Genomic DNA, 27,280 nt, shown 5'->3' on the forward strand with positions numbered 1-27,280 from the left:
TTTTAGCCCCTGTTCCACAACTTTCTCCCATGGGAAAAAGTAAAGTGTTGCATTTGGGGACATTATTAAAGTCAAGGCAAAGCTCCCCTCCCCCGAGACAGGGCTCCCACAGAAGAGAGGCAAATGTGAGGGGGGCGGGCGGATCTGAAGGGTTGCTTTCTCCCATAGGAAGTCTCGCTCACTGGTTAAGATCTTCATCTGATTGCCTCCACCAACCAAAGTTAGGCCCTAACTGGCGATAGGGCCTCCTCTCTGAGGGTGCCCATTTGTGGAATATTCTCTTCCTAGGGAGATTTGTCTGGCACCATCTCTTTTGTATAAGACTATTAACCAATTAATTTCCCCAGGTCGTTAAACTTTTCTCGTTGTTCTGTGGTTGTGCTTTGCAAAAATCTGATCTTACCAACTGAATCGGATCTTATCAGATGTGCAGAAAATCTGAAATGAGATTTTGCTTAACTGAGCTTCAATTCAGTGGGCAAGATTGAGAAAAGCTATTGGACGCCTTGGAATGAAGCAGTACACAAAACGTTCAAAATCGTGATCGTGTGGGTGAGCCCGTATTACAGTACTTTCTTAGTTGCATTGCATTTTATGTTATTCACAGGGCCCCTGAGGTTAAAAAGCAGGATTTTAGTGCTTTAAACACAATAAATAAATTTTAAAAAATGCATTGTACCCCTTCAGAGCACCTTGTAACATACAAGCTTCTTTGCATGCACACCATCTGCCACAATGGCAGGCATTTTGGCAGTGAAATATAGTTGCCCTCCAATGATTTAACGCAATATTTTGATGGTAAGAGTATCTTTTGCAAACATTTATTTTTTAAAGTTGCTTCATACACATGGCTGACTACTGCTCAAGTAAAGTTTGCGTCACTACTTTTTGACACACATTTATTAGCTGTGAAGTTCAGAGGACCAGCAACTCCCTATGAATGACTGTTAAATCAATACTGGCCAAACAATGCAGCATTTGGGGAAATCTGAAGTTGCATTTTTTACAAGACATAGACTATTATACAATTCAACCACTTTGATGCATGTATAACATTTGCCGGTGGAAGAAAAGGGAGCCCCTGATGGTTTTTAGAAACAGTGGTTGTATTATTCATGCACTAAGCTAACCCTCTTCAGCTGTAGAACCTTTGCAGCACCAACAAGTGTACTAAACACACACACACACACACACACACACACACACACACACAAACTCAACACACACAAAAACCCCACTTGCTTCTTTTTAAAAAAATATGAGTATTGACATTCTTGTGCAGCATTAGGAGAGCTAATTTAGCTTCCAGTTCTAAGAATTTTTTTTTTTTTAATCTATAGCCAGTAATTATTGGCATTCAGGGGTACAAAGGAAGAAAACAAAGGCCACAAATTCTAGCACATTCATGTGGGATTGGGAGTTGAATTAGGATCTTCACACCCCATTGAATTATCAGCCCCCCTATTAGAGCCTTATTAAAATGGTAATGATTATATGCCAGCTATAGGCAGGCTGCCCGCACCTGTCAAAAATACCCCGATTATCCTGTTCATTCAACTGTCTGGCTCTTGAATTTATGTCTCAGGTTTACTCCACTGTGAAGTCGCCTCCCCACCCCCCCTTCCTGGCCCTGTGCTCAACACCACTTTAAAAAAAAAGAAAGAAAGAAAAGATACAAGAACAAACACTTCCGCAGAGATGACAGTAAATCCTCTCTGATTTACTGCACCCATTGCCCATTTCATGTTAGCGTATCTGGCATGGTAATAAAAGGATATACAATTTCAGTGGATTTAACTGCAACGAAGAAGAAAAATTAGAAAGGCAAATGAAAAGCTTTTTTTTTAAAAAAAAAGATTGATTAAAAAGCACTCTAATTTGAAGATCAAAAAATTCCACAACTACCGCTCCTATAGCCTACAAGTCTTCTTCACCAACCAAAGATGTAGGCTTTTATTAGCTCTAAAATCAGGCTCACAATAAAACTGGGAGAGTTTCAGCTTTCATTCCCCCTGCCTCCCATCCTGCAACACTTCAACGTTAAGAGAAAGGCAATATTGGAAACTAAATGCCGCAGCTCAATATGAAGGCATAGAAGCTGCATGGTGCAAAGAGACATTTTAATTATATAACACACATAGACACCCCTCAAAGCTTCAACAACAGTTCACCAAATTGGAGAAAAATTGACCCTGATTCATTAAGAAAACTTGTAATGCCATATTCACCTCTGCTTATTAGATATTTTTGAAGATTTTGTTTTTACCCTGCCCTTCAGCCCAAAACAATTCCATTAGTGAGTTACGAAGATCAATAATAAGGCAATATCTCTGCTTTAGCATTCCTCCCTTTAAGAAACTACAACTTTCGAAAAACAAAACATATTATCTGTTTGTTTATTCAACTTTTCCAGTGCTTCTGAAGGCAAGGATTGTATAAAGCAGAGGTGACAGAAGATTCCAAGCAGGAAACCATTACCATACTTGCCCTGTGCTGGAATGCTGGGCCCCATTATATAGTAACCCTTCTTAGCCTTTAGATTTCAAAAAACAAACCCTCATTATCTGATGTTCCTACTAACCAGTGCATCTTGAAACATGTGCACGCTAAATTTAAAATTTCTGTTGGCCTGAGAATACCTTTTGCTCCACTATTTTGAGGGCACAGACTTCCAGAAGTCTCCCTTTCAGATTACTGCAGGGCTGCTTCTGGTTTCTGTATTAAATTTAGCTTCCTGGCTTATGGTAGCAAAGCTCAGTGGAAAAACTTCAGACAACCATTTTGAGGGGAGGGGAGGGGAGGGGGGTATATGAGCATCTTCCTTTTAAACTGCCAGTATATTGTGGGCGAGGTGTAGGCCAAATTCCAGTCTTTTGGGTGGCCAGGAAATAACTGTTTCTCCAGTACAGTGGTGCCTCGCAAGACGAAATTAATTGGTTCCGCAAGTTTTTTCTTCTTGCGAGTTTTTCGTCTTGCGAAGCACGGTTTCCCATAGGAATGCATTGAAAATCAATTAATGCGTTCCTAGGGAAACCGCTTGCCAGGCTGGCGGTGCGGAGAAGGGCTTTTCTCCCCACCGCAAGCCTTCAGGACAGGTACGGGAACAGAGGGGAAGGCGCGCAGCGCTTTCCCTCTGTTCCCGGGGCTTGCGTGGGAGGAGGGTTTTTCCTCCGCACCGCCAACATTCAGAACAGCATTCTGAATGTTGGCGGTGGGAAGGAAAACCCTCCTCCCACCCCAAGTCTTCAGGAAAGCCATCCGAAGCTGGGCGGCGGGAGGAGGCGTTTCCCCCCCCCCGCCCGGCATCGGAGCTTCGTTCCGATGCCGGGCGGGGGGAGGAGGCGTTCCCTCCCCCGCCCGGCATCGGAGCTTCGTTCCGATGCCGGGCGGGGGGAGGAGGCGTTCCACCCCCCCGCCCGGCATCGGAGCTTCGTTCCGATGCCGGGCGGGGGGAGGAGGCGTTCCACCCCCCCGCCCGGCACCGGAGCTTCGTTCCGATGCCGGGCGGGGGGAGGAGGCGTCCCCCCCCCGCCCGGCATCGGAGCTTCGTTCCGATGCCGGGCGGGGGGAGGAGGTCCGAGGACAGTGGGGAAGACGCGCTGCGCTTCCCCGCTGTCCCGGAGATTTCCCTATGGGCTGTCGTCTTGCGAAGCAAGCCCATAGGGAAATTCGTTTTGCGAAGCGCCTCCAAAACGGAAAACCCTTTCGTCTAGCGGGTTTTCCGTCTTGCGAGGCGTTCGTCTTGCGGGGTACCACTGTAACTGGTGTGCTTTGGCCTGTGCAGGTTCTAAATGTGAAGTGCTCTGGTTCAGGTGTAAGGAACCTGTGGCTTTCCAGGTGACACCTGAACTACAACTCTCATCATCCCTGGCCATTGGTCATGCTTTCTGGAGCTGATGGGAAGTTGTAGTTTAGGAACATCAGGAGGGCAAAGGCTCTCTAACAAATCTGATACCTCTGGTGAGTGAGTGAGTGAGTGAGTGAGAAAGTGAGGTCAAAGCCTTTTCATTTTGCAGGCAATGGCCGATGTATGTGGATCCAACTGATGTGTGGCTGGGGGACCATGCACATTGCATCGACCCAGAACTGGCTGGAAAGGGGGGGGTAGATTAGGGTGGGGGCATAAGGGGGTTTAAGGGGGCGGAGCAGGCTTATGTGCACTCTGCCATTGCGCATGATGACCCAAAATGCAACCCCTGCACAAATCAGGGGTTGCCTTATACGAGTAATCTAATATGATTCACACCCTTCCTCCCCAAAACACAATGCATTTGAAACATTTTCAAAAATTAAGAACATCTAAAAACAGTCACATATCCTCTCAGCTAATTATCTGAAAGTTGACAGAATGCCTGGGTAAACAGGAATGTTTTAAAATCTCCTAAATGTTGATAATGAGAGAGACAGACACACCTCAACAGGGAGGGCGTTTTGTAATTGGGGAACCACTACTGTGAAGGCTCTGCCACAGGTCAGGGACATCAACAGGACCTCCCCTACCAATTGTAGGGTCTGGGGTACTGGTTGAGGTGCTGTTTTAAGTATTTAGGTCCCATTCCATTTAGGGATTTGTATGCTAATACTAACACCTTGAAGTGGGTCTCATAGCTCAATGACAACTAATACAGTGCTCTCAGAACCTGTGACATATGGTCCCATTGCTGACCCACTCACCCAATTAGTATGGCAGCTGCATACTGCACCAGCTGTGGCTAGGACATCTTCAAGCATGGACCCACAAGAGCCCATTGCAGTAGCCCAAGAGGCTACTGCATGGACAGCTGAGGCCAGCTTATCCCAGTCCAAGGAACAGATATAATTGGTGAACCAGCCTAAGCTGGACAGAAGCATTCCTTGCCACAAAAGCCATTTGGAACTCCAGTGACATTTTGGAATCTAGGACTACTCTCAGACTAGGAACCTGTTCCTTTGGAGGAGTGCAACCCTTCCCAGAACAGGTGGTCCATCTAATTCCTGGACATGGGAACTGACCAGCCACAGAACCTCTGTTTTATTAGGATTCAGCCTCATTTTATTAGCCCCTATCCAGCCCAATACTGATTCCAGGCACCAGTCCAACATCTTAACGGCCTCTCCTGAATGGAGAGAGAGGAGAGCTGTGTGCCATCAGCATACTGTGTGCCAGTGAAAGATCAAGGAAGATAAACAGGGTCACACTCCTCCTGTCTCTTTCCTGATAAAGGTTATAAATCAGAGTGACCAAGGCTGCTTGAGTGCTAAAACCTGGTCTGAAATCAGGCTGAAATGGATCTAGACAATCTGCTTCCTCCAGGCAACACCTGCACACACATTTCACTAGACAGTCAAGCTGCAACAGCACTTTTTCTTTCTTTCTTTTTCCAGTTCCTCATTAGAAACATTCCAGATGCAATCAATACATTACCCATTAGGTTTCACATCTCTAAACAGACAAAGCTGTAAAGTCAGTGAACCTGTAGGCAAGCAATAATTTGTAATCTTATAAATCTCCTTTACAACTTGTTTCCAATACTCTGAAATCAACCTCCCCAAGCATGCACAAAGTCAGCACCACTATCTTTACACTTCTAATACAAATATGTATTTTCTTTGGTTTAATAGGTGAAAGACGTACCAGTGGCTACGGCCCTGTCTTCTTCTTCTTTGAATTAAAAAAACCACTTTCAGATTAACACATGCCAAATACTTCAGGGCCATCTTTTAAAATAAATGTTCGGCCCAATCGCAGAAGAAGCTAGGTGCAATATGGAAGTAGGCAAAATAGAAAACTCTCTAGATGCCAACCACCCTGGACCTAGGGTAGACTCTTACACCTCTCTCAAAGAGAGGAAATGATTGACCACAAAAGAGGACACAGATCTGCATAAAAGCTGCTAGATTCTAATTTTTTGTATTGCATTTTTATTACTCCAGGGACCAAACGCAACCCTCCAGGTGCCTCAGTGGGGGTATTAACCTAGAAGAGAAGCATGCATGAGATTTATTTCATGCAGTCTCATGTAGCATGCAGTCATGCTTCATGTAAGTAGAAATGGTGCCACTGCTGGGGAAATTGGCCCTTTGCCAGTCCTGGGTCGTAAGGAAATGCCTGATCCCACCATTCTCTGGAGGCATCCTGATCATCACAACCAATTAAAGTTTTGAAATGGCCAACATGGCAGAATTTCTGGAATAAGAGACACATTGCAAGCTTTTGCTCATGTCATGGCACCTAAATCGGCAGAAAGTATCAGCATGCAAATGTCATGCAAATGCACGCATTTTTTACCCTCAGTAAGTAGAACAGTCAAACAGCATTGGTATTGGTGTTTTAGGAAGTGCAAGCAAACTTGCTGCCCCCCCCCCATTTTTAAACAATCGGTCACTCACCCATCATTAGCAGGAGTCGCTGGTTAAGCACACACACATATCCTGAAAAGAACAACACTAATGGATGTCTATATGCATGTTATTTGTTTGAACAACAGAAAGATAGATGGCTAAAAGACAAGGTAATGATTTGTGATCAGGGTCCGAAATTTGATTTCAGCAATTAGATTACTGCTCTAAGAGGTCTCTAGGGAAATCTATTAAAATACCATCTTCCTTTGCCCTCCAAAGCATACAAAGACTCCCTAGTAACTGTCCACTGTCTGTTCCTTTGTGACATGTTGCATGATCCCAAGACAAAAACCATATGCTGTGGTTAAATGGCAGATTGACGAACAAGAGACAGCTATTCTTTAGCTAACTCGCCTATGAAATGTGGGCTAGTCAACAATGGCCAGAGCTCTGAGCATGACTTTATTTTCTTGTAGGTTTTTCTTTTGTTGACACATATTCTTCAGTAGTGTAGCGAATCTCACTGGTTCAGCTGAAATGGCTGTCAATGTGGGCATGATGGAATCAAGTTCCCAGATGTCACCCCAACCAGTAGGGATAAATGAGTAGTTGTTAAGTCAAGCACTTAATTTCTCTGAGATATGTAACGCAACATTATGCATGTATAACTCAGAAGTAAGTCCCACATGAATTCAATGAGGCTTACTTCCAAGCAAGTATATATAGGATCATTACCTTACTTCTCCTCTAGACAGCAAAACTACGTCTCAGTTTTAAAAGCTACTAGTATACTTGGTAAGATTAAATTCCTCGATAAAACAAAATCAATTTCTGCCCATTTCTGGTAAGCTAGCCCACATAAAGCAACTGAGAGGATATATGATTGTTGTTGTTGTTTAGTCGTGTCCGACTCTTCATGACCCCATGGACCAGAGCATGCCAGGCACTCCTGTCTTCCACTGCCTCCTGCAGTTTGGTCAAACTCATGTTAGTAGCTTCGAGAACACTGTCCAACCATCTCGTCCTCTGGCGTCCCCTTCTCCTTGTCCCTCAATCTTTCCCAACATCAGGGTCTTTTCCAGGGAGTCTTCTCTTCTCATGAGGTGGCCAAAGTATTAAAGCCTCAGCTTCAGGATCTGTCCTTCCAGTGAGCACTCAGGGATGATTTCCTTTAGAATGGAGAGGTTTGATCTTCTTGCAGTCCATGGGATTCTCAAGAGTGATAGCCATCTTCAACTAAAGGACTGTCACACAGAAGATGGTGGGATGCTCTGGAGGGTAGGACTGGAACCAATGGCTTCAAGTTACAAGAAAGGAGATTCCAACTAAACAGCAGGAAGAACTTTCTGACAGCATGAGCTGTTCAACAGTGGAACGGATTCCTTCAGAAGGTTGTGGGCTCTCCTTCATTGGAGAGTTTCAAGTAGAGGGCTGGATGGCCATCTGTCACAGATGCTTTAGTTGAGATTCCTGGATTGCAATAGGTTGGACTACATGATCCTTGGAGTCCCTTCCTACTCCACAATTCTATAATTCTAAACTAAGCTATAGAAAAGGGGATGGGTTTCAACTGAGCACCCTGAACACAGAGCTGAGTAAAATGGAGTCCTAGACTACTGTTTGATCCCTCTCCCATCTCCTTCCACTTGAGGATACAGCGCATGTCCGCACCCACTAACCCAACTGCATGCATTTCTAGAAGAAATTTCTGAACTTGAAATTTGACACTGTGGCAAATTTTCTTTACACTAACACATCAGGAATTGGGCATACAACACTTCCTTTCTGATTCAAGCATAGAAGTTATCATGCGCAGCCATCTAGTAATAAGCCCAAATACTGCCATGCATTCTACAAGCACTGACTTTGAAGACTGTATGGGAATCTTCAGATGTGCATGCAGAATTCAACGAGAGAGGAAATTCCACTGACCCAATTTGAATTAAAATGAAATTCCTTCCCTCTTTCCTCTAGAACAAGTGTCCCGTGAGTATCCCTCTACTCACAGGAAATCTGGGTCCAACCCAATAAATTGTAGGGTTGCAGCTTTTAGTCAATAGACCCTACAGCCTGTGCCATTGCATTTCCCTTTCTGACAGTGGCTAGAGCTGCCAAGAGTAAAGGTTGGATCCAATGATTTTAATGTCTTCCCATTCCCCTGATAGGAAATCAGGGAGATCAGGGAGGAAACTGCACCAGCTCTGGTACTGGCACAGTCCACTCTCCTCATTTCCAATGGGAGGGAAATAGTTTTTAAAATACAGAATAGGATGGAAGGGCTCAATATTGCTTTTCCCCACTTCGAGAGCCCATCAGGGCATTGGGTAGGACTGCAGCCTAAATTAATTTATTACAAAACTGTTTATTAACATGAAAATGTCTCCCCTCCACAATTAATCTCTCTCTGTGTTTGTGTAGTACTTCAAAGAACATGTGCTTAATTGAAAAACAGAGTATGCTTTCTTCTTCCAGCAATACGGCAATTTATTTGTGACTGTGTGCAGATTTAGGCTACAATCCTAAACACACTAACCAGGAAGTTAGTCCGACTGAACACAGTGAGACTTCCGAGCAAACACAATTAGGATTGTGCTACCAATTGACTAAAATTCATATGAGTAATAGACCACTGTTGCAATCCTATGCATACGTACTTGAGAGTATTAGTACTGATGTCCAACTAAACATGTTTAGGAGTGTCCTCTTAAGATTCCTGTTAATTGGATCGCAGCCCTAACAGAATGCAAGCCAACAGTTTGAGATCCAGCTGGTTTCTGTGGCAGGGAGTTAAATGCCTGTTTAAATCAGTGATATTTCACAGTGCTAAGCTCTGGCTCAATGGCACCTGTCATAAAAAGAAATCAATTCAAGTTTATTTTGGCCCACGATGTGCGTTCCACCTCCAATAGCTTTGCCTCTCCTTTTCCTTTTCCCTCTCTCCTCCTGAATCTTCCCTTTTCCAGCCAGAGCTTCCTTATGCTCCTGTCCCTCCTTGTCATGCCATCGGAGCCACACATACAAAAAAGTGCAAGTTGTGAAACTATTTGTATTTCATGGGTATTCATTCACTCACTCGCTCACTGTGCCAACACGATGGCCTGAGCGTTTGGCAGGCAATATTGCTCGGGCAAATCTGTGAGCTGATGATGAATGGCTGTGAAGCCTTTGTGATTGCTCATGCTCCATTGTAGGCTGAACAATGAAGGAGGACACAAGTCTGGCTCGGGAGAGCAACGGATAAAACTGTTGGGCAGAATGGCCGGGCTCCTGCCGACATGACCACTTGTTGACACAGAAAGGACTCAACAACAAGTGAGCAGAAACAGAAACGATTCTGTTCAGCGAGGCTATTAGTTGCAACGTGTGGTACTGGAGCGGTCACTCCTGATGTGTTTCCTTGCTAATGAGCTCTGAATGCCCTATTAAACTGGGCTGCTATAGGCTCAGAGCCACTGGGGCAGCAGCATGCATGAATGACTCGCCCAGCTCTCATTGGCTGGCCGGGCGAAGGAAGCAACTGGCAACACTCAAATTTAAACAGAACTGACAGTACAGTTAAATGATCATTAGTTAGCGTGGCCAAACAGATAGAGACTCAAGGCAATTCCTATTGACAAGATAGCATTACTCAGCTCTGTGCGAGCTCAAGCTTGCATCTTCTCTTGGCTTGAGCCAATAGAGTTTCTTTTGTGTATTCAGAAATACTGCATTTGAACAGAGCCTGTGCTGTGTTAAATGTGCCTATTCCTGGAATCAAGCTTGCAGATTTAAATACACAAGCGCGTGTGCATACCCACACACTTTACTACTGCTTCCTGCAACCTTTTTGCAACATAAATAGTACAAGGTCAGAGAATAAATCTTGCATTACATTACATTACATTTTATTAGTCCCACCATTTTTTCCAAGGAGCTCAAGGTGGAATGCATGGTTCTCGCCGTCTTCATTTCACCCCCTACAACAACCCTGTGAGGTAGGTTAGGCTGAGAGGCAGTGACTGGCCCAAAGTCACCCAGTGAGCTTCCTGGCCAAGTGGAGATCCGAACCCTGGTTGCTCACGTCCTAGTTTGATGCTCTATCCACTATGACCCCTTAGTCTGATTTTCTGGGGAAAATACATTATCAGCCATTTCAACCTTACAAAAGAAGCAGGTTTGCCATGTGTACAACATGTTGTTGTTGTTGTTTAGTCGTTTAGTCATGTCCGACTCTTCGTAACCCCATGGACCAGAGCATGCCAGGCACTCCTGTCTTCTACTGCCTCCCGCAGTTTGGTCAGAGTCATGTTTGTATCTTCGAGAACACTGTCCAACCATCTCGTCCTCTGTCGTCCCCTTCTCCTTGTGCCCTCAATCTTTCCCAACATCAGGGTCTTTTCCAGGGAGTCTTCTCTTATCAAGAGGTGGCCAAAATATTGGAGCCTCAGCTTTACGATCTGTCTTTCCAGTGACCACTCAGGGCTGATTTCCTTAAGAATGGATGCGTTTGATCTTCTTGCAGTCCATGGGACTCTCAAGAGTCTCCTCCAGCACCATAATTCAGAAGCATCAATTCTTCGGCGATCAGCCTTCTTTATGGTCCAGCTCTCACTTCTGTACATGTAGATGCTTTAAAGGGTGAGAAGGATTCAAATTTTTGGACCATGTGACCCCACCCACGCACCCACTGCTAACGACTGGCCTTATCTCTAGGTACATGCATTTCAGAAAGCACAATAGTATGCAACAAGTGGATGTATAATGTAACTGCTGATTTTGTAACATGAAGTTACATATGAAACCCAGAGAAGTGCGCTTCATAGGTTTAAGCCTGTCATTCTTCCTCCATTTTGTAACTGTGCGTTCCTGCTTTAAACCTGGCACCTGCACCTTCAGTGGATAGAATGTTGGTTGGCCTGGGTTCAAACCAGTTCTGAGATCAGCACCCCATGCTTTGGTCAGCTTCTGAGGTCCCACTGGCCTCACACAGGTGTGTTGAGGAACTGCTATTTAAAATTCCCACAATGACACAACAGCAGGGGGGCATGGGAAATTTAAAATAGTGTCTTCTATCTGTTTCTCCTTGCCACCAGGGGAAAACATTATCTGTTCACATTCTGTCTGGCAGGCATTTTACCACTTGGTGGTGGCCCCTGATTTACTTTTGTAACCTATACTTCAGCACAGCAGTTTATTACAGTTTTTAAAAACCTGTTTTTAATTATATTGTTTTAGTGTGTTTTTGCCATCCATGACTCCTTTGAAATAAAGGGTGGAATATAAATTGAATGAATGAAATAACGAAGAACATACTGGTTTATTTTATTTTACTTTATTTATTTTTGTCAAGGATGAACTTTCTATGAAATACAAGCTTCATTAGGATGAACACGAACTGAGCTAGTTCCTTTTTGAACAAGGTGAACTTGAATTAGAACAAATTCTTTTTAAAAATGAATACAGTTCAAGCACTGTATATGCAGGAGACAGTTTAAATTTGAAGCTGCCAGCTCTGTTCCTTAGCTATGAAATTCACTTACTGAACTACAACCAGCCACCCTCAGCTGAACCCACCTCATAGGCTCCTTGTAGAGTGAGGGAAAAACAGGATAATCCTATGTATGCTGCCCTGAGTTCCTTCAAAGAAAGGTTGGATCCAATAAGTAAAACCAAAATTCTAAAGTAGAGCACATTAGTCATAGGAAATAGGGGAAGCGCAACCTCTTGATTGTAAAATGAGATTACACAACTTCATAAAAAGAATTAATCTGAATTATGCAGCTGTCAGTGGTATGTTCTTAGAGCCAGAAATGTGGCTGACTGAACAATAGAAAAAGCTGAAATCCTATACTCCTTTTTTACCAGGGAGTATGTCCTATTGAGCTCAATTGGACTTATGTCAGAAAAGATATGTATAAGATTGCACTGAAATTTGGTAAGATGAATGATAAACAAACAAAACAAAACCATATACAAAAGGGATGGTTAACTTTTTTGGGCCTGAGGGCCACATTTGCTGTTGGCCAACCCTCCGAGGGCTGTAAGGTCAAAACCTTCTGTTGGAGAGATCAGTTTACACATGTGCACACAAAGACAGGCAGGCAGATACATTCACATAGACTGGAGTGGTGGTAGTACAGAGATCACTGAAGAGCAGCAACAGTGATTTTGTCTCCCCAGGCCTTACAGATTCCACAGCCATTCTGTATCAGAGAGTAACTGTATCAGAAAGAACACACTACTGATCCTGATGATTTTTTTTAATGAGCTAGTATAGGGAGAGAGAGAACTAAATGAACTAATCAGTCCCAAAGAATAGCTGTTGCCACCCATCCTCAGAAAATCTGTAGAGATGTGTGAACAGCTGCTTTAAAACTTCATAAGGATGTAGAAGGCAAACATCCCAAAATTGCTGATGTTGAAAATGGAATCTATTCATGCCAGCAATAACAAATATCTCTGATTTTTACCATGGACTCCACTTTCCACCCTTTGTGTAGTCAACAACAACAACAACAACAATTTATTATTATTTGTACCCCACCCATCTGATTGGGTTAATCACAACCAAGAACAGACCTTCAATAACAATCCAGTCAACTCAAGGACAGAAAATACAACTCAGTGGTAGATCATATGCTTTACATCAGGGATGAGGAACCTGTGACTCTCTGTGTGTTGCTGGATTCCATCTCCCATCAGCCCCAGCCAGCATGGCCAACATTCATGAATGAAGGGAGCTGTAGTCCAACAATATCTGCAGCGTCTCCAGCTCCCCATTCCTGCTTTACATCCCATGATCAATTCTTGCTCTCTCTAGTTCAATATAACCTTAGATAACCAAGTTGAGATATATATTTGCCAGAGAACTTGGAGAACTGCCACCAGTGAGCATCAGTGGCAATCCCAGGGCAAAGTGTGCTGGGTAAACCAACAGTCCTAAGCCATTCAGGGAGTCAAGAGTAAATATTACAGTGCCTGAATAAAATCCACAGCACCCAGCTGTATTTCATACAAACTGAACCATCTTCGGGATACACACACACACAAAGTGAGTTAGGGACTTCCCCTGCATGCAAAGACAGGGTCCAGCAGATTGTGGGTCCAACGGTCAAGAAGGAGGTTTCTGCACATACAGTGGTACCTCAGGTTACATACGCTTCAGGTTACATACGCTTCAGCTTACAGACTCTGCTAACCCAGAAATAGTGCTTCACGTTAGGAACTTTGCTTCAGGATGAGAACAGAAATCGAGGCCCCATTAGCTAAAGTGGTGCTTCAGGTTAAGAACAGTTTCAGGTTAAGAACGGACCTCCGGAACGAATTAAGTACTTAACCCGAGGTACCACTGTACTGTATAGTGCAGTGAGGGGCAGATGGGGCTTGTCAACCTGGGAAAGTAGCCTATCTAGGAGAAGGAAAAATCTGGTCCTAAACCTCCACTGCCTTGTGGGATGTCTTTGCGAGAAGAAGAGACTAAGAAGTAAACCCTACACAAATCTGGAGTGGAGACCCTAATGCAGTTGAATGGCGCCTTGTACACCTCCTTCCAGCAACTCCTGCAGTCAAGCTGGTGCCAACTGTATTGCTCTGCTTTCCTTTGGACCACATCAGTGAGGCCAAGAGTGGGGTCTTGTCATCTGGGCAGCATATGCTTCACCCCTTCACCCTCCCCTGGCCCTAATAATACTGTGGGTTCCAATGAATGTATTAGAGAGTGAAGTGGTGCCTACAGTAGAGCCAGGATTTGCACTTTTTAACTTTTACCCTTCAGCAGGGTGGGGGACAGAAATCATGAGAACAGTGGCTTTGGGGTGCAGAAGGGAAGGGGACCTGGGGAACACAGACACCGGGAACATTTGCTTCTAAGGGTCCCAGAATGAAATGGGAACTGTGGGATTTGAAATGAGGTTGTGCTTGAAATTCAAAAAGGTGAAACTGAATTCTGAAGTTTTGCTGAATCTCAAAGATGTGCAACATTTTGTTTCAGCTCCAGCAAAAGTACCTGAATCTGTTTTGCATCTCCCACCACTATATAAGCTTGTTTTCACTGTAACACACATCTGAATATCTGATTTTCTGCTCCCCTCTCTTCCCCTGCTCCAATTTAGTGCATTCGGATAAATTAGATTGCAGTGTACCATAATAATGGCTTTTTCCCTCTGAAAGGTAATTCAGCTGAACCCTCATGTATTTACTGCTGTCCAGATTTCCCCTTGGTGGGCTGAACTCACATTAAGACTATTGGAAACTGTAAATAGGCTTAGAGATTTAAATATGAAAGGATGCTTGTACTAGTTAAAAAGAGAGTGGATTCACGAGGAAAGATTCTAGAGCTCTTCTAAGGTATCCTGACTGACTGGGTACCCAGAGAGCACTCAGCCAGATAAAAGAAGCTGGAAAGAAAGGCAGCAGAATCCTTTTACTGGGAGGAACAGCACAGGTGAGTTTCAAAGGTTTGGAAAGCTGCATTTATTTGGGACCAAAACTTGCACACACACATTCTCTTAACTGAAGAAGTTGGCACTGTATTACATACCACTTCAGTGAGGTTAACATTTTAACTCACAGTTAGAGGAAGGGATAAAATTGAAGGGTCGTTAGTCCATTTAAGCTTGTGTACCTCCTGATTGTTGGACTCCAGCTCCCATCAGCCCCAGCCAGCAAGGCCAGTGGTGAGGGATGATGGGATTTGTAGTCCAAGAAATATCAGGAGGGGGGTAAATTCCTCACCCCTGCTCTAGATGCTTGCATAAAAGTACATGGGACTTATAACATCGAGCACACAATGAACCAAATGAGCAAAATAACTCCTACATGAAGCTTTAGATTTGCCTTTAAAGAAACCTATTCAGGGTACTTGTGTGAATGCATGCAAACCTGAATTTGAACTTTAACAGAGTTATCTTAAATACAATGTAACTACACACTGCATTTATAACCCAACGATGAAGACTGAAGTTGAAATACGTTTAGCTGAAATATATTTAGCGGATTGTCTTTCCATCTACTACTTTCGTGTGGCTCCGTTACAACTTGTAAAACTGTCTGTTTACAATATACTCCAGAGAATGGCTTGCTTTAAATTTTAGCTCTAGACTAGAGTCCTGAGGTATTTTTAATTTTTTTAGTCACACATTTTCTGTTTCGTTGGAAAACATTTTAATCTTTTATGACATATTTGATACTGAAACCATTTAGTTTTTTACTATGAGCTTCATATTAGTGCTGCTATTAAACACACACACACACACACACACATACTTCCATCTGTTTTCTCTCCCCAAGATGTGACTTAAAAATTATCACAATAAAGTGATAATGGTGCATTGGGCGAACTTTCCTGGGCTCAGCTACAAGCCGTTACAGCAGCACTATGCAAATACAACTCCTAATAATATCAATACTAGAATGTTAACACTCAACTTAAAAGTACAAAAAGCCCTTTTATGAAAGAAGAATTTCAGAGCAGCAGCATTTCTATGAAGCTTCAATGAAAACTGAAGAACATTCAGATGCATAAAACTCAGATGTTTGTAGTCTTTGATAGTTCTCTGACATATGGCCAGAGAGAAGCAGATGGACGGGTCACAGCAGTGGGAAGCCAAAGGGAGCGTTTGCATTGTTATATGACCCAGTGGGCCAACACTAACAGACTCTCCCCAGTGACCCGGCTATTATTATCCCAGGGATCTGATAAGAATCTGATACTTGCATTTATTTGCCCTCAGGTAATTTTCACATGTGATGCCTGATTAAAATGACCTTTATTTTGCAGCTTTGTTTATCCACAGGCTGGAACATCTGAATCATAGGGCAGCCCATGAACAAACTCTGTTTGCCTTGATGATGATGGTGATGATTAAAAAAAAAAACCTACTTGGATTATTCCTTTCTGTGTTGGTCCTAAAGTTAAAAATAATAATAATAACAAGCAGTTGGCAAGAGTAGCTTGATCCAGTTTAGAACCTGAAAGGGCCGGGCTAAGACATTCTGCTGCCTGAGAAGAACAAGATGCTGTTCCTCTACCCCTGTGGACAGAAACTGACTTGACTGGCAGTTTTGAGTCTTACTTCAATACAGGGACAGTATCCTTCACTGCACTTACAGATGCAGGGCAGGCCAAGTAGCATACACAGCTCTGTCCCCAACATTTTGCCACTACTCCCATGCCCCTGCTTCAGCATTGGCTGCCTGTGGCATCCACCTCATTCTGCCAAGTGGTAAGGCTGTCCCTTGAACTGGGTCGTAGCTCAGTGGCAGGACATCTGCTTTGCATGCAGAAGGTTCCAAGTTCAACCCCTGGCATTTCCTGGTGGGACTGAGAATTGTTCCCTGTCTGAAACCCCAGAGAGCTGCTGCCAAACAGTGTAGGCATTATTAAGCTAGATGGACCAGTGGTCTGACTCAGTATAAGGCAGCTGCCTATAGTTCTATGAGAACTGGATATCTTAAGAATGGCAGAAACCATATTGGTTCTTCCTATGCCTTCTGGAAAGAAACAGGCACATTATTCTGCCCTGTTTCTTTTGGCATCTTGACTGAAATGCTGTTAATTCTGGCTATGTCTGGAATCCTGACTCTTAATTGCTTCTTACCCTGTTGTTACTAAGTGAATTTATTTGGTGCCCCCTCTGTTTAACATTCTGCCCAACAAAGGAATCACACTGATGGAATGACTGCTGCTTGCAAAACAGAACTTCTAGTGCCCACACAATGTACCCTTACACTCCCCCAGAACTGCTCCAGACCTGGGGGGGGGGGTGGAATCCAGAGCAGATTTGGGAAGCACTGGGGGAACAGGGGAGGAATAGTCCCACTGCAGGAGTGAAGGCCTTCTAGAAGCACTACGCCCTTGTTGAATACAACCCAGAATTCCCAACTTACTGTGCAGAGGGTAAATAAGTTTGGGACTTGTGTGTCTTTTAAATCATTGAAAATTTAGTCTAAAATCATTATTATTTTATTTCCTCTTCTCTTACTCCGAAGGAATAAAAACCAACAGCTGAACCAAAATACCACCACAGCATCACTGTGTTGGGTATGACTGCACATACTCTGTTTGAGCTGAAACTTAAGGAGCTCTCTGTTATTCAGCTACAAAGGTACTAGTAGCAGACACAAAAAGGAGAAAAGTATAGTTTTCTTTTCCACAAATCACAGATATTCGAATAACAGAAAATGAAAAGAGAACATTTGAGAACCATCTCTGATGAAACAAAACTGACAGTGAAACGTGCCAATTTACAAAGAACTTCCTATCCACCTTACAGAGGATGATTAAGAAGAATCCAGCGGAGCCTTGCTGGAATTCTGCTTACAGTCTACTTTTACTTTTCATTTATACAGTGCTGTGCACCATTTGCCCTAGATATCAGAATGCCCCTGTAAAATAGTTTTCTTGAGCCTAGGTGGGGTTCAGAGGGTGAGCCCTGAACAGGAAGCGCATGGCAGGGTAATTGGTAGCAGAATCAGAGTAAGGTTTTGCAGGCTCAAGGACAGATTCAGCGTGACACTGGCATTGCTCCAGTAAGAAAGGTGGACAACTCAGTACTTGTATTCTGGTGCAGCCCTGATGACTACCCATTGTCTTGGAGATGGCTACCCATTAAAGCCTTGCACTTCTAAACCATTATGGAGTCTCTGTGTGCCTTCTCTGCTGTTTCAGGTAGGCATCAAGGGACCTTGGGCAACTAATGCCCTTCCTTAGACAAGAAGTGGAGTGGGATCACTTCACTTTATACCAAGTTGTTTAGTCAAAAAAGTGACCTGTCCAGTCTATCCTGACTGGCATTAGCCCTTCACGTTCTCAAGCACAGGTCCTTCCAAACCCTGGTACCTGAGACCCTTTAAGCTTTGGTGTGTAGGAAGCCACCTATACCTGGGGCTGGGAACCTTTGTCAGGCAGAGGGTCAAATTCCCTTGTGGGCAAGCCTCCGGAGGCCACATGCAGGGCCAGGCAGAAGTTAAATGCATGTGATTCTTACCTTCGTACAGTCAGGTGCATTCAAGCCACACAACCATCAGCTGTATTTATACCCTCACCCAACCATCTATCTTCATCCTCCACTCAGGCAAGCAACATGCATTGCAACAGTTTACAAGAACATTTCAGCCAGGAAAAAGCACTCAAAGACAGCGCATAGCAGTGTTGGCGAAGGGTGTGGTCTCAGGAGAGGGTGTGGCCGGGGAAGAGTCTCGAGTGCTAGATAAAGACATTTGGAGAGCAGCTTTTGACCCTGCAGACCTGAGGTTCCTCACCCTTGACAAGGTGCATTTGCCTTGCCCACAACCCTGGAGACAAGCATATTACTACCCCTTACAAGTGACAGAATGACTATCCAGGGTAAGCAGAAGAAAGAGCCTGGTGTGACTCGTGCATTTGCAAAGTTTTCATTCTTTACATTTTCACCACCAGAAAGTGGTCCAACTTTTGCCACTGTTGTGTCTCTCAACTGCTAAAGCTGAAAAGGCAAAACCTCAGCATCCCAATTAGTATTAGAAAAAGTGGATTTTACACCACTGAAACTATGGCAATTAAGCGAGAGTATCAAAAGCAGCAATCAAAATGGCTACTCATTTTGCTGTGGCATGCCCCATCTTGATGGCACACTGTACATTTCATTAAAAACTAAAAGAACAGCCCTGACTGGTGCTTGTTGGAATGTATCAATTTCTGGATTAAGGCTGGCCCATTGTTTTGTTCTAGTTATTCATATATAGATGAATGGGGCATGGACAAGGCTAATCCAGTATAAACAGCCTGTAACAGTGAAGGGATACTCTGTCCTAGAGAGCCATCTAAGTCTTTTAATTACTTCGGCAACTGATAGATCAGCCCTTGCCCCCTTGAATTCCTTTGTCATGAGAGAGTTAAAATTCATGAGCGTCTATCTTTCTGAATACTTACTCCACTGCCGCTATGTTCTACGCCAAGCAAGCCATCACGTCAAAGAGTCGGAGGTCTGTCAGACCATCTGTTACATAATAGTCACCGATTTCTGAAATCTGGGGATGGAGAGAGCAAAGATTATGAAAGGTTTTTTTAAAGGGGGGGGAAGAAAAAGAGAACAGATTGCCACCTCCCTTGCAAAGGAAAGGTGGAGGGTAGTAATAAATAATAAGCTCAAGTCAAAGCAGGGACTGGCTTTTATTAGACAGCAAAACAAACTTTCAAAAAAGAAAACAGCAGAAAACAAAATAGGATTGATGGAAAAAAACCACATTGCAATGAGGTTTCAGCAATATTCACTCAGGCGAACGCTAGCCCAAGGCAGTTCAAGACTTCAGGTATAATACATGCATAATAACGCAATCACCCCCCCCCCATGGGTAACAACAACAACAACAATTTTGGCATGATTTAATGTTAGGACCACCTCTGAAGTCATTCTAAAAATAGTAGAGAACTTGGCACTTTTGCAATGTGTGATCTGCACTAACTAACAGTATCTCTGCAGGGTTTCAGTAAAGATTCATTCCTAGCCATATCTGGATGCTAGAGATTGAAACTGCCACACTTTGAATAGAGATTAGATAGATGATAGATAGATAGATAGATAGATAGATAGATAGATAATGATAATAATGATAATAATGATAATAATGATAATAATGATAATAATGATAATAATAATAATAATAATAATTTATTATTTGTACCCCGCCCATCTGGCTGGGTTTCCCCAGCCACTCTGGGCGGCTTCCACAAAGACCAAAAATACACTAATATGTCATACATTAAAAACTTCCCTGAACAGGGCTGCCTTAAGATGTCTTCTGAATGTCAGGTAGTTGTTTATCTCTTTGACATCTGATGGGAGGGCGTTCCACAGGGCGGGTGCCACTACCGAGAAGGCCCTCTGCCTGGTTCCTTGTAGCTTTGCTTCTCGCAATGAGGGAACCGCCAGAAGGCCCTCGGCGCTGGACCTCAGCGTCCGGGCAGAACGATGGGGATGGAGACACTCCTTCAGGTATACTGGGCTGATAGATAGATGATAGATAGATAGATGATAGATGATAGATAGACTCTTCCTCTAGCCATCTCTCCTGAATCTGCAGCTCTCCCCCAGTCTGGGGAACTGGTCGCCAGGCATCCCCTTTGCACTGCCAGACTACCTGAACAACCATCTGCCACCCAAATTCCTGGTGGCCTGACAGACTAACTGCATGTCCTCCATCCAATTACCCATCTACCCACAGGTATTTGCCAGCCTTTTGACCTAAGTAACTGACACCAAGCAGTGTCCTGGAATCTAATGAGATTTGACTGATGAAAAAGTCAGGGAAATGAATGAAGAGCCCCAAGGCTACACAGTCCCAGTGCACCCATACACTAGTTGATCCTTGACTGTTGCAATCCGCCTCCTGATGGGGATTTGGAAGAAGAACGTCAGAGATCCAGCCTCTGGTTTCATCATCAGCTTAATGAACAATTCCAGTTTAGAAATCTAAGTAAAAAGTGTGCATGCTACGTGAATAACTACATTTCTCAAAGCTGAAAAAGTCCAATCTAGGAGTTTGTGTTGCAAATGTGGAGCCCCAGGCAACAGACAAGTCTCCTTCTCAAACGTAGCTTGGTGTAAAATACATACTTTCCATGCAGATGGTCCCAAGTTCATTCCCCAGCATCTCCAGGTAGGGCTGTGGGAAATACTTCTGTTTGAAACCCCAGAGAGCCTTTGCCAGTCATTGTAGTGACAATACAGAGCTAAATGGACCAATGGTCTATCTCATTGCTACTGGTATTATGCAGAGAATCTGACTGGGATGTTACATGCATGTTTGGGGCCCGGACTCCATTTATATTGTTGTATTGATGGTTGCTGTTATTGTTGTTTACAGTGGTGGTGCATTAATTGTATCTTAAACGTGTTATTGTCAACGGCTTCCTTGTTTGGTGGAAACCACTTAGGGGTCTTATATCACAAAAGGCACTTTTTAAAAATATTAAATCAATCAATCAATGTGAACAAGCATGCACAAGAAGGGGGTGGAATTTAGTGAGAGGAGGAGTAGCCCAACACCTGTCACTCACAGTCTCCCTGCCAATTATCATTATGGAGGATAAGATAGTCACCATAACAAAGCCTCTTAAAATGCATTTGAGGCAAAGCCAAAGTTGCACTTGAAAATAATATTTAATCTTGAACAGTGCCTTTAAACCTCCCTGCGAAATGTCCTCTTCCTTACCAAAACCCCCTTTGCATGCCTACCCTAACAAGGAAACTTTCAATGCCATTACTGGTTGGGCCTATCCAGGGACCATAAATGCCCTCGGTTGTGAGCTCAATGGTTTTTTATGACATTAAACTTGGACTCTGCTTAGTCAGGTCTCTTTGTCTTTCAGAAACACAATGCTAGATAATGTCCACACAAATCGCCCTCTTTTTTTAAGCATTTGCAAAGAAAGAAAAAAGCCCCAAACAATCAAGTCTTCTTTATCATACTCATTGGACAACACTTTTGCCCATAGTGGAGGTAGCTGCACGATAAGTTCTTTAAAGACATCTTTCTTCTGTTTCTGCCTCTTTTGTCTTTTCAAGCCCTGTTTAGTTTGATCAAAGAACAATCACACAGGCAGCAGGGAGGAAAGGGAATAGGAATGTTTACTGAAGGCACACGCACAGTCAACACAAATTGCTCAGAGCTTTTTTGTGGTTTAAGGTGGTTGGATTTTTTTGTTTGTTGTTGTTTTCATAAAGCAGTGCGCATCAGAAAAGAGCAAATATGGCATTACGGAAATCATGAAAGGCTGCCCTCTTCCTTCCCATTATCTGTGCTATGAAAGAACATTCATTAAAGAAGTGCACTGCAGACTTTTTTAGGTTTATTAATTGATCGCACACAATCATGCTGACAGATGGAGAAGATGAACTTTATACACTGAATAAAAGTAAACAGTGAACACACCGGCATCAATGAAGTGAATTGTCATCATGGAATATGAGTTGCTATAATGAGGTTTATTAGGGTGTTTTTGCTTTGCAACACTGAAATGAAGCTATTTCATGTGAGCTTGAAAGTCACCCCAAAGAGGAAATTAATCCCCCCTAAAAAGTTTGTGTGCATTTGCATAAAATTTGCACAAGCTAATATGCATGCATCAATGCAAATTTACAAATAATGTATTGTTTCCAACTAAGTAATGATCAGATTAGTAGACGCAGAGACAACGGACCTATGTAAATCATGCCCACTACTTTTAGCGGGTCTGCCCTCAATAGGACTAACATTAGATATAACCTGATTACTAGAATTTAACAGAAATACAGTACATCTCACCATACCAGAAAAGACTGTGACCAGGTTGCCTATGTGTCTACAGAGGGCTTGTCCACACTTCTGCTTGCCCCACCCCTTTCCCCTGGGAAAAACGACTCTTTAACTGCTGAATCGGAACAAACGTCAATCGATTTTTTTCTGCAGATTGATGTTCGTTTTGATTCAGCAGTAAACAGCAGGTTTTCCCAGGAAAAGCGGCAGGACAAATGAAAACAAAACAAAACACTCAGACCCATGCCTAGAAAGTCTAGGAGAATTTGCTTGTGAAGACTAACTCCCCCCCCCCCCATCGTTATATATCTAAAAAGCACCATCACTGTGCATAACACTTTACAAAGTACAAGAAGGCAGGCCCCTGCCCCAAGAAGCTTACAGTATAATACCTGACACAGATGAGATTTCAGCGGCAGGGGGTAAACATGGGAATGATGTATTATTCCTCTTATATCTAGCACAAACAGACATGTGATTCTCACAACCAGCTCTGGCACTGCAGCTGCTGCTCATGCCGACTTCAAACCCCTGTTCCATCAGTGGCAATGTTTATGCCATGGCCCATGGTGCATGCAAATCCCTATGTGTACTGAGTAATAGCACAGCTATTCAAATAGTAGAGGGAAGGGTCACTGGTGCCCTAAAGCGCAGTGTGCTGCCAGCCATCACATGACCATCCTCATTCAAAGCTGTGACAGAACATGCAGTGCCTACAACACCATAAAACATGGGCCCTTATTCTCAAGTTACAGAGAATAAAAGAACCCGAGTTACAGAGAATAAAATGGAAAACATGGCCTTGTGTTGGCCTGTATGACAACCTGAGTGCGACTCAGAGAAGCAGATCAATGTCATTGCACATACCGGCGCCAACGCTGTTCCAACTACCAAGTGTGACCTTTTCTCCCAAATACGTCAAATAATGAACTGAGTTCTGCTTATCTGGTAAGCTGTATTAGTTGGGATTCTCTCCCATTTTTTTCCACAAGCTTGGTTAAACTCCACTGACATATATAAAGTACTATTTGTCTTGCCCCAGAAAACCTTCAGTAGGGAACAGAGGAATGAAAGAAAGCATAAAACCACCCTTGATTTCACTTAGGGTTCAATCTCTTTTCATACTTTAAGAAGACGTAACATTTCAAAGGGTAATGAAGAGGAAGTGACTGTGGAGACAGGAAATCTGAATGGCCAGCAACTGTAAAAGATAAAGTGTTATTTGTGCTACTGTATTTGATCCACTGCTTTGCATTCTCAGCATGAAATATTAGGCAAGAGACTTGGATATAGTGGAAGGCAAGGTTGTCCTGGGTGTTGGATAGGAAGAAACAATCAAGAGTGGCAAGATAACAGCACTGGGTTCATCCTCCAAAAAAGACATATTTAGGTAGAAAGTGTAATATCTCTTCCTAAGGGGAACTGTGGTTTGTGCATGATTAACTACTCACTTATGTACTGTATTTATTAGCAGTCTTCCAATCTGGTGCCCAGGCAATATAGACTAAAAAACCCAATAACAAAAACATACAAATCAGTTAAATATGCATTAAAAAATAAGAAAGCAACAATAAAACACTGCTAAAAATATATGAAGCTGCCTTATACGACATCAGTCCATCAGCTTTAATTTTAAAATCTTAATTTTAGCTCTTAAATGCACATTTCTATCAAGTTCATAACACGGTCATTCTAATCCCTTGTCCTATCTCCTTCTCCTTAAAAATGATCAGTTCTTATTTATTGTCATCTCAGCAACCTGAATAACGCCACACACAAGTTTCCGGAGTATTTGTATATTTCGCTGTTTGCAGTAACATTCTATTTGCAACCAATTAAGCAGACACAATGGAAGCTCCCTGGGCTGGCAGCTTGTCCACGGAAAACTGCTGAAATTACTTCCTTAAAAAGGTAATTCATTGTCTGTTAATAAAATAATTGGAATGCAACCCACAAGTTGCTTGCATTGTGTCTCAGAGGAAATGTGTAACAGTGTAATCCTATGTGTAATTTACTCAGTAGTATCCCTCGTAAGTTCACTCACAGTGCAATCCTATGCTGTGTACTCATGAGTACACCCAACTGATGTATGCCTAGGATTGTAGACTTAAATCATTTTGTTCTTCTAATACTTTAACTGCCTCTTTTGTGCTGTAGAGTTTTCTTTTGCAAACATTTCAAATTAAATTACTGGTAATTTTCTCCTCAAACTCTTCCATCTACCCATTCATTTTTGAACCTAGAACCTTCAGAAGCAGGCGCTCAACCACTGAGCCACAATTCCTTCCCACTGGGCTTTGTGTGTAAGGTGACTTTCTAGCACAATACTCTATTCCACCATTCATGAAGTGGAGATTGGAGTGCTATGCTTCCTCTCTCTAAGAACTTGTACTAGTTTAATGAAGGTTCTGTCAAGGCACTTCTCTTTTTTATAAAAAAAAGGTCCCAAGCTGTGTTAGCTTTATAGCTAAAGGAACACATCTGGTGTCCTGAAGTGATAGAATAGACTATGTGACATCAGAATGTAGGAGAACGATCACCCCTGCAGGAAATTACATAGTGCAGAAGTGAGCAACCTGGACCAGAGGCTTTTTATATGCTAAGTTAAAAAAATAATGCAGGGCTTTTTTCATGGAGGACCATTCACAATTAACAACCCCACTTGCAACCTAAAGTGGTACAGTCCACTCCACCATCTCATTCTGCTGCAAGTGTAGAAGACCAGGTCTCAGTCTACTCAAACTTAGAAATAGGGGGGGGGGGGGAGAGGCACTGCATTTAAAAAAAAACATTTCTGACATGTGTCAACTCATGGCGCACAGCTTTGAAATTAAAAGCTCTGACATGTCTCGTTGGATGTAGCCTAATGCAACCAGGAACCGAAAAAGGCTCCCTCACCCCAAATGAGCCATCACTGTCTGCGCCGAATGCAACTGTTCAGCCAAAACCACTTTTGTGACCTGACACAAATGGAACTGTCTTGAACAGCAGAATCTGCTTTTGTGCTTTTTGCTTCCAAGAAGAGTGAAGGGAGGTCAGGAGGAGAGGCGGGAGGGAGGGAGCTGACCATTCAGCACAAGCAACTGCATTCCCCGCTGTCTGCTCCAGAGACCATTGCTGGCAGCCAGCCCTGGACGCAGCAGACGGCTGCCCTTTTTAGCAATGCTGTGTGGTGCTGTAACTATAGCAGACATGCACAGGGGAGATATTTGGAAAACATCCCAGGGGAAGCACTCTTTCTGCAAAGCAGCAAAGGCCACTTCAGATGTTCTACATGCCTATTGTGCTCTCAGCTTCACCCGTCCATGGAACTTAGAATGTACAATGTGCATGTGTATTTATTTCATAGCCGTGTATACTCAGTGAAATAGAGGATGTGTACAATCAAAGTCATATTCAGTTGCACTCTCTCTAAGAACATAGGAACGTAACATATGAAGAACATGCTGAATCAGGCCAATGGCCCACCTAGTACAGCATCCTGGTATCACAGATGCCCATTGAAAACCCACAAGCAGAACCTGAGCACAAGGGCACTCTCCCCTCATGTGGTCTCCAGAACCTGGTATTCAGATACATTACTGCCTTCAGTTAGCCATAGATAGCCTTCTCCTATGTGCATTTGTCAAACTGTCTTTTAAACCCACCCAAGTTGGTCATCACTGCCTCCTGGGGGAGCAGGTGCCATAGTTTAACTACATGCTACACAAATAAGTTCTTTCTTTTATCTGTCCCCCTCAATGGGGAGTTGCTTGATCATTTTAGTTGCCCTTTTCTGAACCTTCTCTCTCTCTCTGTCTCACACACACACATACACAAAAAATTGTGCAAGGGGGAGAACAAAGATAAGTCTATTGACCCTACCCACTCCAACACAACTTTGCCCCATGGCCCCACACCTCTCAATGTATCTATAGCAGAGATCCTGCTGTTACTCAAATAGACGTCCTGCACTATTTAAAACCCTGCATAGCCAGAACCTGATATTCTGTGGGAAGCCTACACAAGTGGAGAATGCTTGCCATGGCAGACTTTCAGCCCCCCAGCTAAGTCCCCAACTGGCTACGTTCAAGATGCAGGCACTGGTATGCAAAGTACAGGACACCTGAAAGATCATTTCATCTTTTATATGCCTAATCAATCACTGTGCTCTGCAGGAAAGAGCCTCCAGTAGATACCATCTCATCAGAAGGTCCATTCTATACAATGTAGGGATCTGGCCTTTAATACAATGGTACCTATCCTTCGAAACGCCCTCCCCTTATATATTAGGTAGGTGTCAGGAAGTGGTAATGGAGAAACCATGACTTGCTTATTCTCCTTCCACCACTTCTGGGGAAGGTGTTCTGCCTTCCTGATGAAAAAGCAAAGCTCAACAGGAAAAGCACACATAGCTGAGGAAGGAAGATCATGAAAGAAACAAACAAACAGTGCACATGAGTTAAAAGTTTAACCTTGTGCAAACAGCCCTATTGCAGCAGGTTGACACAGGTCTCCCTGACATTGGCAGTACCACGGAGGCCACCTGTAGCTAAACATACCTGATATGGTTTGAGGATTAAAGGTTGTTGTTTTGTTTTGTTTTTTTAAAAATCAGAATCAGATTTACTGACTCTGCACAAATGGGCAGCAAAAATTCTCAACAGCTGGTTTAGGATTCCTGCATAGGATACAGCTTCTCCACTTGCAATTCCCAAACTCTAGT

At 43.3% G+C, this 27,280-nt stretch overlaps 1 long non-coding RNA gene across 2 annotated transcripts in view; it reads right to left on the bottom strand.

The window, feature by feature from the left end:
- Positions 1 to 27,280, bottom strand: part of LOC308457724 — a 144,434-nt gene that overhangs the window by 34,193 nt on the left and 82,961 nt on the right. For both annotated transcript variants that reach the window (XR_013977082.1, XR_013977083.1), the window contains exon 2: positions 19,211 to 19,308. This is a non-coding gene — a long non-coding RNA (uncharacterized lncRNA). The remainder of the gene's footprint in view (positions 1 to 19,210; positions 19,309 to 27,280) is intronic.

The sequence above is a fragment of the Podarcis pityusensis genome (assembly GCF_964106645.2).
Source record: "Podarcis pityusensis genome assembly, chromosome: 10".
NCBI lineage: Eukaryota > Metazoa > Chordata > Lepidosauria > Squamata > Lacertidae > Podarcis > Podarcis pityusensis.